This window comes from Diceros bicornis, chromosome 1, assembly GCF_020826845.1.
Source record: "Diceros bicornis minor isolate mBicDic1 chromosome 1, mDicBic1.mat.cur, whole genome shotgun sequence".
In the NCBI taxonomy this organism is placed as follows: Eukaryota; Metazoa; Chordata; class Mammalia; order Perissodactyla; family Rhinocerotidae; genus Diceros; species Diceros bicornis.
The window spans coordinates 67,907,160-67,918,419 of NC_080740.1; the positions used below are offsets into that span (position 1 = coordinate 67,907,160).

An 11,260-nucleotide genomic window follows, 5' to 3' on the forward strand; every position below is an offset into this window, starting at 1 on the left:
GCAAAGTCACAGGACATAAGATCATTAAGGCATAAAAATTAATCACATTTCTATATGCTAATAAAAATATACGGAAATAAAAACATAATACCATTTTCAATCACTCCAAAGAAATCAAAATACTTAGACTTACACTTAACAAAACATGTATAGGATCTTTAGGAAGATAATTACAAAAGGTTGTTGAAAGAAATCAAATAAATGGAGAGACATACCATGTCCATTGATTTGAAGACTCATAACAGTAAAGATATTAATTCTCCCCAAACTGATCTATAGGTTTAATGCAATTTCTGTTAAAAATCACAGCAAGTTTTTTTTGTAGACTTAGACAAGATTATTCTAAAATCTATATGGAAAGGAACAGGCCCTAGAATAGCTAAAACAATCTTGACATTGAAGAATAAAGTGGACAGAATCACTCCCACAACTTCTATTCAACATTATACCAGAGGTTCTAGTTAGTGTGATAAGGCAAAAAGAAATAAAAGATGTCCAGTTTGGAAAAGATGTCCAGTTTGGAAAGGAAAAGGTAAAACAATCATTATTTGTAGATAACATTATCTTCTATGTAGAAAATCTGATGTAGTCTACCAAAAGAAGGCTACTAGAACTAATCAGTAAGTTTAGGAAGGTTGAAGCATACTACATTGAAATACAATAATCAGTTGTATTTCCATATACTATCAATAAACAATCAAATTAAAATAAAAAATCTATTGTAGAATTTCTTTAAATATGAAAGGCTTGGGGTACATCTGACAAAAGATATGCAATACCTATATACTGAAAACTACAAAACATTACTACTAGAAATGAAAGAAGATTTAAATAAAAGGACTATGTAGTGTTCATGTGTCAGAAGCCTTATTATTGTAAATCTCCCCAAACTGATTTATAGATTCAGTGCAATCCATTCAAAACTGCAGCAAGCTTTTGAGAAGAAACTGACAAGATGATTCTTTAAGAATAGCCAAAACAACTTTGCCAAAAAAAAAAAAAACTTGAGATCTGATACTACCTTATCTCAAGACTTGTTATATACACAAGTACAATAATCAAGACAGTGTGGTATTGGTGTAAAGATAGAAAAATTGATAAATGAAACAGTAGATCAGAAATAGACCCAACTGATATGACAAAAAATTTTTAGCAAAGGCATTTCCGTGGGGGAAAGAATAGTCTTTTCAATAAGTAGTGCTGGAATAATTGGATATCTATATTTTAAATTGAAACTTAATCCATTCTTCACACCATATACAAAAAATTAACTCAAAATAGATCACAGCCCTAAATGTAAAATTTAAAACTATAAAACTCCTAGAAGAAAATGTCAGAGAAAACCTTTGTAACCTAGGATTAGGCAAAGATTTCTTAGATAATGGCACTAAAAGCATGAACCATAAAAGAATATATGATAAATTGGACTCTGGTCTTCAAAAGACACCATTAAGAGAATGAAAAGACAAGCCACAGACTAGAAGAATATATTTTCAAATCATATATCTGATAAAAAACCAGCAGCTAGAATATACGAAGAACAATAACAACCAAATCATTAAAAATTGAGCAAAAGACTTAGACATTTCACCAAAGATATACTGATGGCAAATAAGACCATGAAAACATACCTAACATCATTAGTCATTAAGGAAATGCTAATTAAAACTACAATGAGATACTATTACACATGTACTAAAATGACTAAAATTAAAAAAACTAATATTACCAAGTGTTGGCAAGGATGTAGAGAAACGAACTTTCACACACTGCTGATGGGAATGTAAAATGGGGCAATCACTTTGGAAAATAGGTGATTTCCTTTAAACATAAACCTATATGATCCAGCCATTCCGTTCCTAATATTTATCCAAGAGAATAAGTATTAGGCATGTGTGCATACAACATACAATATTCAAGACACGTGTGCATACAAAAATTTGTACAGGAATGCTCATAGCATCTTTATTTGTAAGCCCCCAAAAGTGGAAGTAACTCAAATATCCATTATAGGCAAATGGATAAACTATCCATGCAATGGAATACTAATCAGCAATAGAAAGGAATGAATTCTTGATGGAAACAACAAATTGGATTAAATTCAAAATAATATAGTGAGTGATAAAAACCAGTAGAAACAAAGGTGCATACTTTATGATTCCATTTACATCAAATTCTAGGAAATACAAATGAGTATTATAGTGGCAGAAAGCAGATCACTGGTTGCCTGAGGATGGGGTGGAGAGCTGGTGAGGGAAGACCAATTACCAAGGGGTAAGAAGGAACGTTTGGGGATGATGGACATATTCATTATCTTGATTGTGGTGATAGTTTCACTGGCGTATACGCAAGCCCAAAGTGATCAAATTGTACACTTTAAATATGTGCAGTTTATTGTTTGTCTATTAAACTTCAATAAATCTGCTTTTAAAAAAAACTCTTCACCATACCTTAAAATGCCCTACGTTACCCGCTCCTTCCTCATTTTTTGATGTCATTATAAATACTTCTTCCCCTCATTCATTCCTCTTCAGACATTCTTGTTATTCCTCAGCTCACTTTCACCTCAAGGCTTTTAAGAATGCTCTTCTTCCTAGTATACAGATTTATCACTGCTCTCACCAATTGCCATGGCAAATAAGAAGGATTTAGATAATCTTCTTCTTCTGGTCTTTCTTAATCCCAGCTTAACCACACCTTATAAACTTTCTGATTATGGAATTTTGGAATATAATTCCACACAGGTTGTTAAACCAGTAAAACTGTTCATTCACTCTACCATTTAGTCCTTTAACAAATATTTCGTGAACATCTATTATGTGCCATGCACTTTTCTAAAGCTTCGGCTATATCATTATAATAATACAGCTAAGTATCCCTGACCTAGTCATGCTTAAATTCTACCAAAGTGGACAGACAATAAACAATAAACAAAATAAATTACAATATGACAAGACTACCACTAAAAAAGTAAAATAAAGCAAGGTGATTATTAACACTTGGGGTAGTGTTACATATGGAGGTCTGCTAGTCTTAGAGAAGTCTGATATAATCAGTCATCTAAGAACACAGAGTCATAATACGGTGCAACTCTACAGTGATAAAATATTACACAATGATAATTAAAAGTGTCTGCCCCACAAAGCTACCAGAAGAAAGAGAATAATAAAGATTAGAGCAGAGTTAAATGAAATAAACAATAGAAACCAATACAGAAAACCAACGAAACCAAGAGTTGATTCTTCAAAAAGATCAACAAAATTGGCAAACCTTTAGCTAGATTCAGAAAATAAGAGAAAAGATTCAAATAACTAAAATCAGAAATGTAAGAGGGGACTTGTAATTGATTTTACAGAAATAAAAATGTACTATGAACAATTATACATCAACAAATTAATGAAATGGACAAATTCTTACAAACCCAAAACTTACCAAGACTGAATCATAAAGAAATAGAAAATCTGAATAGCCCTAAAACTAGTAAGGAGATTGAACAAGTAATCAAAAACCTCTCAACAAATAACCCTGACTGTAACTGCTGTCGGCACTGTCTCTTCCACATCAGAGGTCAGGGAGAGACGCAGATCATTCCTCACTCCTGTTAGAGATGTAGAGTTTGAATCCCAAAGAAAAGCAAGCTTTAAACAAGCAAGACAGTCTAGAAGATCAACACAGGGGGTGACACTGGCTGATCTTCAGGAAGCTGGAAAAAACAAGTCGTTCTACTCAAACCAGAGAAGAAGAAAATGAAGGAAAAAAGAGAAAAAAGAAAAAAACGATCAAGAGAAGCAAGAAGAAAAGGAGTCAGAAACATCTTAGACAAGACGAATATAAGGAAAAGTACTCAGAACATATAAGACTTATTAGCTTTACAGACCAGACTCAATTTCAAGTTCAACCACTCCATCCTTTTCACTTTCTACCATGAGCAGTTCACTCGACGCTTCAAGTCAACTAAATAGGCCAAATAGTCTTGTAGGAATAACTTCTGTTTACTGCAGAGTATTAACAAAGGAAAGTGAAAGAGAGGGAGGAAAAGAGAAGAGGAAAAAGAAGAGAATAAATTATAACCTAAATCAATCGGAGAATGACAATGACCCAACAGAGAAAAGAAGATCTGCAGAAGTTTCATATTGGAAACGATAGTGATGAAAATGAACAAGAACAACAATCATACAGAAAGAAGATGGATCCAATAACAAAGAAACTTAGGGTCCATTTCTAAATATGAAACCAGTTCCACATCAGCTAGCGATCAGTCTCATTCCTTGCTGGGTTGCTCTGGATCATACAGTTACTTAGAGGAAAGAAAACCTTACAGTAGCAGGCTGGAAAAGGAGGATTCAACTGACTTCAAAAGCTTTATGGGGGTCCGGCCCCGTGGCCTAGTGGTTAAGTACAGCACCCTCTGCTTTTGCGGCCTGGGTTCACAGGTTTGGATCCCGGGCATGGACCTACGCCACTCGTCAGCCATGCTGTGGCGGTGACCCACGTATAAAATAGAGGAAGACTGGCATAGATGTTAGCTCAGGGCTAATCTTCCCCAAGCAAAGAAAAAGAGGAAGATTGGCAACAGATGTTAGCTTGGGGCTAATCTTCCTCAGCAAAAAACAAAAAAACAAAAACGTGAAAAAAAAAAAGCTTTATGAACAAATTCTAGCTGAAAATGAAAAGATAAAAACACAGCTACATGATACAAATATGGAACTGACATCTTAAATTGCAGTTGGAAAAGCCACCCAGAGACAAGAAAGATTTGCTGAGAGGTCACCACTGGAAATGGAAAAAAAGGAGTGAAGAGCTCTAGAAAGAATAATATCTGAAGTGGAAGAAGAGCTCCAATGTTACCACACCTAAAAGCAGACAACCTGAGGCTAAAAGATGAAAATGTGGCCTCAATCAGAGTTATAAGCAAACTTTCCAAATTAAAAAAAGAAGCAGCAAGTAATGGAATTGCACATATTAGTAACCCAGTGGGCCATAACTGACAGTCACAGGAAGCCTGGGAAGAATCCTTAAAGCTCATTTTCGCATAGCCTGCCAAATGCCCACTTATCTAGGATTTTTGTTTCATTTTCTTCTTGTATCTGAGACCATTGTTTCATGTTAATGCAGCTGCTGTGAAGTTTTTTGTTGTTGTTTGTTTATTTTTACTGACTGAGAAAACTTGTTTATAGCTCCAGGATATAAAGGAAGTGTTCAATGCCAGATATGCCTCAGATATTTAACCAGTAAGCCTTAGTGGTGCATAAACACTTTTGTGTCAACAAAAACTTTCAGCTCTCACAGAAGAGTTATTCAACACTTTTTCATGTGTCAGTTTCCAGTTTTTTGATATTTAATCTTTTTGCCTTATATCTAAGTTTGGGTTTGTATTTTTTCCTTCTAATTCTTCACGTGGCAGACTCTTCTATGTTTTCAAAGCTTTCTCATTTACAGAAAAGAACACTTGCTCTTCCGAATCACTGTCATGTACTAGGCTAATGCTGTGTTCTCTCCCAATTAGAACTAAATTGCTTGATGGAACACTTGCTTTCACTGTTTGTACAATATGCATTTGTTTCTTTTTTGTGTGTGTGTGTGTGAGGAAGATCAGCCCTGTGCTAACATCCACGCTAATCCTCCACTTTTTGCTGAGGAAGACCGGCTCTAAGCTAACATCCATTGCCAATCCTCCTTTTTCTTTTTGTTTCCCCCCAAAGCCCCAGTAGATAGTTGTATGTCATAGTTGCACATCCTTCTAGTTGCTGTATGTGGGACGTGGCCTCAGCATGGCCGGAGAAGCGGTGCGTCTGTGCGCGCCCGGGATCCGAACCCGGGCTGCCAGGAGCGGAGCGCGCGCACTTAACCGCTAAGCCACAGGGCCGGCCCCTGCATTTGTTTCTTATATGAATGCTTTATAGTCAATTGAGATTAGATTCTTTTAAATCCTATTTTCTGCCTTCATTGGTCACTTTTTTGTTTCCGTTTTTGATTATTGTAGTATAAGATGTTAGATTCTGTAATCTTCATATTCATCTTAGCAGCTACTGAGTGATGCTATGTTTATAAATTAGTGTTGTTAAATTAGTGTTGTTTTGATTTTCAGACCACACATGGCATGCTTGACTATTTTATTTCAAATGTCTGTTAATGCAGTGTACGTAGGCTACTCCAAAACTGTGTTAAAAACAAAATTTGCTAACAATCTGCTATAAAGATTATAAAAGAAACATATTATGTGGAGTCCTATCTTTACAAAAGTTTTCTACTGTAAAGTGCTTTTACTTTTATTTTGTTTTCATTTGATGGTATTCAACCATAAAGTTGCATAAGATAACTGCTTCACATTTCACATACTTATATTTATCTGAGTGTTGTCTAAAACTGTTGTGATAGCCAAAGTAATGCTATGAAATCATCTGCAGACGTAACTCATGATTAATGTTAAATGCACTGTTACTGCCACATGAAAAGACAGATTCTGATACCACCATCATGTTCAGACTACTTTACACATTTCAGTGGTCTTTTTTATTTTTTAAAGCAAAATGAAGCACATAATGAAGATAGCTTTTATTTGGGAAAATAGCTTTTATATTTTCATTAAACCATGCAAAAAATACCATGTCTTTCTATTTCAACGTTGCAAGTCTCACACTCCCTGATTTCAAAACTTATTACAAGCTACTGTAATCAAAGCAGTGTGGCACTGGCATAAGAATAGACATATAAACCAATGAAACAGAATAGAGAGCACAGAAATAAACACTTGCATATAAGATCAAATGATTTCCACAAGGATACCAAGGCCACTTAGAGAAATGGAGAAAAAACTGTTTTTTTCAACAAATGGTGTTGGGAAAACTGGCTATCCACATGCAAAAGGTGAAGCTGAATGCTTATCTAATGCCGTACAGAAAATGAACTCAAAATGGATCACGGTCCTAAACAAAAGAGCCACCTGGCAAAGCTGTCTTTCAGAAATGGAGAGATAAAGACTGCCCCAGACAAACAACAACTGAGGGAATTCATCACCACTAAACCAGCCTTACAAGAAATGTTAAAAGGAGTTCTTCAAGCTGAAAGGAAAGGATGCTAATTAGTAATATGAAAATATAACACTCGATGGTAAAGGCAAGCATATAGTCAAATTCAGATTACTCTAATACTGTCATATGGTGGTGTATTAACCACTTAACTCCAGTAGAGAGGTTAAAGGACAAAAGTGTTAAAAATAACTACACCTAGCCAAAATAATTTGTTAACGGATACACAATATAATAAGACATAAATTTTGACATTAAAAACAAAATGAGGGGCCGGCCCCGTGGCTTAGCGGTTAAGTGCGCGCGCTCTGCTGCTGGTGGCCCGGGTTCGGAACCCCGGGCACGCACTGACGCACCGCTTCTCTGGCCATGCTGAGGCCACGTCCCGCATACAGCAACTAGAAGAATGTGCAGCTATGTCATACAACTATCTCCTGGGGCTTTGGGGGAAAAAATAAATAAATAAAATTATAAAAAAAAAGAAAATGAGGTAGGGAAATAAAAGGGTAAAGTTTTTCTATGCACTCAAAGTTAAGCTGTTACCAGCTTAAAATAGAATATTATAACTATAAGATATTTTATGTAAGGCTCATGATAACACAGCTAAAACCTATTTTAGGTACACAAAGGATAAAGAGAAGGGAATCAAAGGATATCATCAAAAAAAATTATCAATTAACAAAGGACAGCAAGAGAAGAAGAAAAAAACAAAGGAAATACAAAACAGCCAGAAAACAATAAATAAGGTGGCATCAGTGAGTCTTTACCTATCAATAATTACTTAAATATAAATGAATTAAATTATCAAATCAAAAGGTATAGCATGGCTGAATAGATTAAAAAAATAAGACCCAATCAAAGGCTGCCCACAAGAGACTCACTTCAGCTTTACAAACATGTATAGGATCAAAGTGACAGGATGGAAAAAGGTATTCCAAGCAAATGAAAAACAAAAGAGATCAAGGTAGCTATACTTATATCAGACAAAATACACTTTAAGTCAAATATTGTAACAGAGACAAAGAAGGTCATTATATAATAATAAAGGGGTCAAGTAATCAGGAGGATATAACAATTGTAAATATATATGCGCCCAACATTGGAGCACCTAAATAAATATATTAAGCAAATACTAACAGATCTGAGGAAGAAACAGACAAAAATACAATAATAGTAGAGGACTTCAGTACCTCACTTTTAACAATGGATAGATCATCCAGATAGAAAATCAATAAGGAAACATTGGACTTGAACTCTACTTCAGATCAAATGGACCTAACAGACATATACAAAACATCCCATCAAACAGCAGCAGAATACACATTCTTCTCAAGGGCACACATTACATTCTCCAAGATAGATTATAGGATAGGTCACAAAACAAATCTTAGAAAATTTAAGAAGACTGAAATCATACCAAGTATCTCTTCTAATCACAATGGTATGAAACTAGAAAACAATAACAAGGAAAATTGGAAAACTCACAAATATGTGGAAATTAAACAACACATACCTAAAGAACCAACGAGTCAAAGAATAAATCAAAAGGGAAGTAAAAAAAATCATGAAACAAATAAATATGGAAACAACATAACAAAACCCATGGGATACAGCAAAAGCAATTCTAGGAGGGAAGTTAATACTGATAAATGCTTACATTAAAAAAAAAAAAAACTCAAACAGGGGCCAGCCTGGTGGTGTGGTGGTGAAGTGCGCGTGTTCCGCTTCGGTGGCCCAGGATTCGCAGGTTCAGATCCTGAGCATCGCTCAGGATCCACACCAATGCATCGCTTGTCAAGCCATGCTGTGGCAGCCTCCCATATCAAGTAGAGGAAGATGGGCACAGATGTTAGCTCAGGGCCAATCTTCCTCAGCAAAAAGAGGAGGATTGGCATCGGATGTTAGCTCAAGGCTAATCTTCCTCACAAAAAAAAAAAAAAGACTCAAACAACCTAACTTTATATCCCAAAGACAGAAAAAGAAGAAAAAACTAAGCCAAGGGTAGCAGAAGGAAAGAAATAACAAAGATCAGAGCTGAAATAAATGAAATAGAGACCAGAGAAACAATAAAAAAGACCAAGAAAACTAAGAGCTGGTTTTTTTGAAAAATAAAATTAACAAACCTTTAGCTAGACTAAGAAAAAAATGGAAGACTCAAAATCAGAAATGAAAGAGGAAATATTACAACTAATACCACAGAAATACAAAGGATCATAAGAGACTACTTAGAACAACTATACGCCAACAAAATGGATAAATCCCTAGAAACATGCAACCTACAAGACTGAATCATGAAGAAATAGAAAATCTGAACAAACCAATAATAATGAGTAGTAGATTGAATCAGTAATCAAAAACCTCCCAAAAAAGAAAAGCCCAGGACCAGATGGTTTCATTGGTGAATTCTGCCAAACATTTAAAGAAAAATAAAACACACTCTTTCTTAAACTCTTCCAAAATATTGAAGGAGGGAACATTCTCAAACTTTACTAGGCCAGCATTACTCTGACACCAAAGCCAAATAAAGACATTACCAGAAAAGAAAATTACAGGCCAATATCCTTGATGAATATAGATGCAAAAATAGTCAACAAAATATTAGCAAACAGAATTCGACAGCACATTTAAAGGGTCATAAACCGTGATCAACTGGGATTTATACCTGGGATGTAAGGCTGTTTCAACATACACAAATCAATAAATGTGATACACCAAATGAACAGAGTGAAGGATAAAAATCATGTGATCATCTCAATACACGCAGAAAAAGCATCTGACAAAATTCAACATCATTTCATGATTAAAAACCCTCAACAAATTAGGTGCAGAAGAAATGTACCTCCACATAATGAAGGCCATATATGACATGCTTACAGCTAACGTCATAATCAATGGTGAAAAGCTGAAAACTTTTCCTCTAAAATCAGGAACAATATAAGGATGCCCACTCTTGCCACTTCTACTCAACATAGTAACTGCAAATACACATATTTCTAGGCATGTGGTATTTTTCCTGCCACTGTAATTGATATCTTTAAATTTTCAGTTTATATCTGTTGCTAATATATAGAACTTTATTTTTAAAAACACTTTATATACATAAACCTTGCTAAACTTTGTATTTCTAATTAATCTATACATTTTTATTTTCTAAGCATACAATTTTATAGCCTACAAATAATGTCTGTTTTATTTGTTGCTTTCCAATCATTATACCAATTTTTTTCTTGCCTGATTTCCCTGACTGGGTCCTCCAATACATGTTGAATAGAATTGGTGAAGATGTACATTGTCTTTTTTCCAGAACTCAAAGGGAAAATCTTCTATACTTCACCAGTAAGTGTTAAGTTTTTCTGTATTTTATAGCAATATATAGGATATGTTGTCATGATCAGATTAATGAGGTTCCCTGGGAGCTGAAATGACAAAATGGAAGGCCTGTGAGTAGGTAGGAACTCTGGAATCTTTATTTCCCTTACATAATTTCCATAACAGTCATTATATCATCATTTTCTCCTCACAAAATTTCTGTATGTTCTGAGAACTTGACTTTCCCATGCCTCCATGAGGGCCAGGTGGGGCCAACTTTCTTCAACACCCCTCAAAGCAGATCACGCCATGGGACATGACTGAAGGTTTTACTTCTCAAGTCCAAATGGCCAGTTATATCCAATATCAATCACTGTTCACAATGACACAAAGAACGTTCTCACACAGGTTTGCACATCTTTTTGAGGTATGCCATCACCTCTGCAGAGGTTCTCATGCAGAGTCTTAGTTCTCAGAGCAAACACTGGGGCCCTGCAGAGAAAGGGTCAGCTAGACAATAATGTGGAGGAATCAGGTAGAAACTTTATATGTAGACACTGTATTCAGCTACACGGGTCACTACATCCCTGCCACATGTGACCTCTCCCTAAGGGGTGCTTACTGAAGATTCTCATGGGACAAGGGGCCACAACAAAGAACACATTAGCATTTTAGAGATAGTAGGTGGGATTTTTATGTCCTGACATCATACTTGCCCGAGTAAGCTATCCCAAGCATGTATTCTCCACTCCCTAAGGATTTTTCTCTGAGGGTCACTCAATTCTCAGGAAAAGGAGTTGGTGCTTCAGGGAGCAGGTAAAACAGGAGCTTTGGAGGTATCACACAGGGTCTTTATGTACAAACACCATAATTTATATGTGTTTGCAAAATAAAATAAATGAAAAGTAACTGAAGTCTCCTTA

The 11,260-nt window shown here is 35.4% G+C and overlaps 1 pseudogene; it reads left to right on the top strand.

The window, feature by feature from the left end:
• The first annotated feature begins 3,519 nt into the window (after nucleotides 1-3,519).
• LOC131411293 (protein phosphatase 1 regulatory subunit 12A-like) lies at nucleotides 3,520-4,988 on the top strand (annotated as a pseudogene).
• Nucleotides 4,989-11,260: the final 6,272 nt, after the last annotated feature.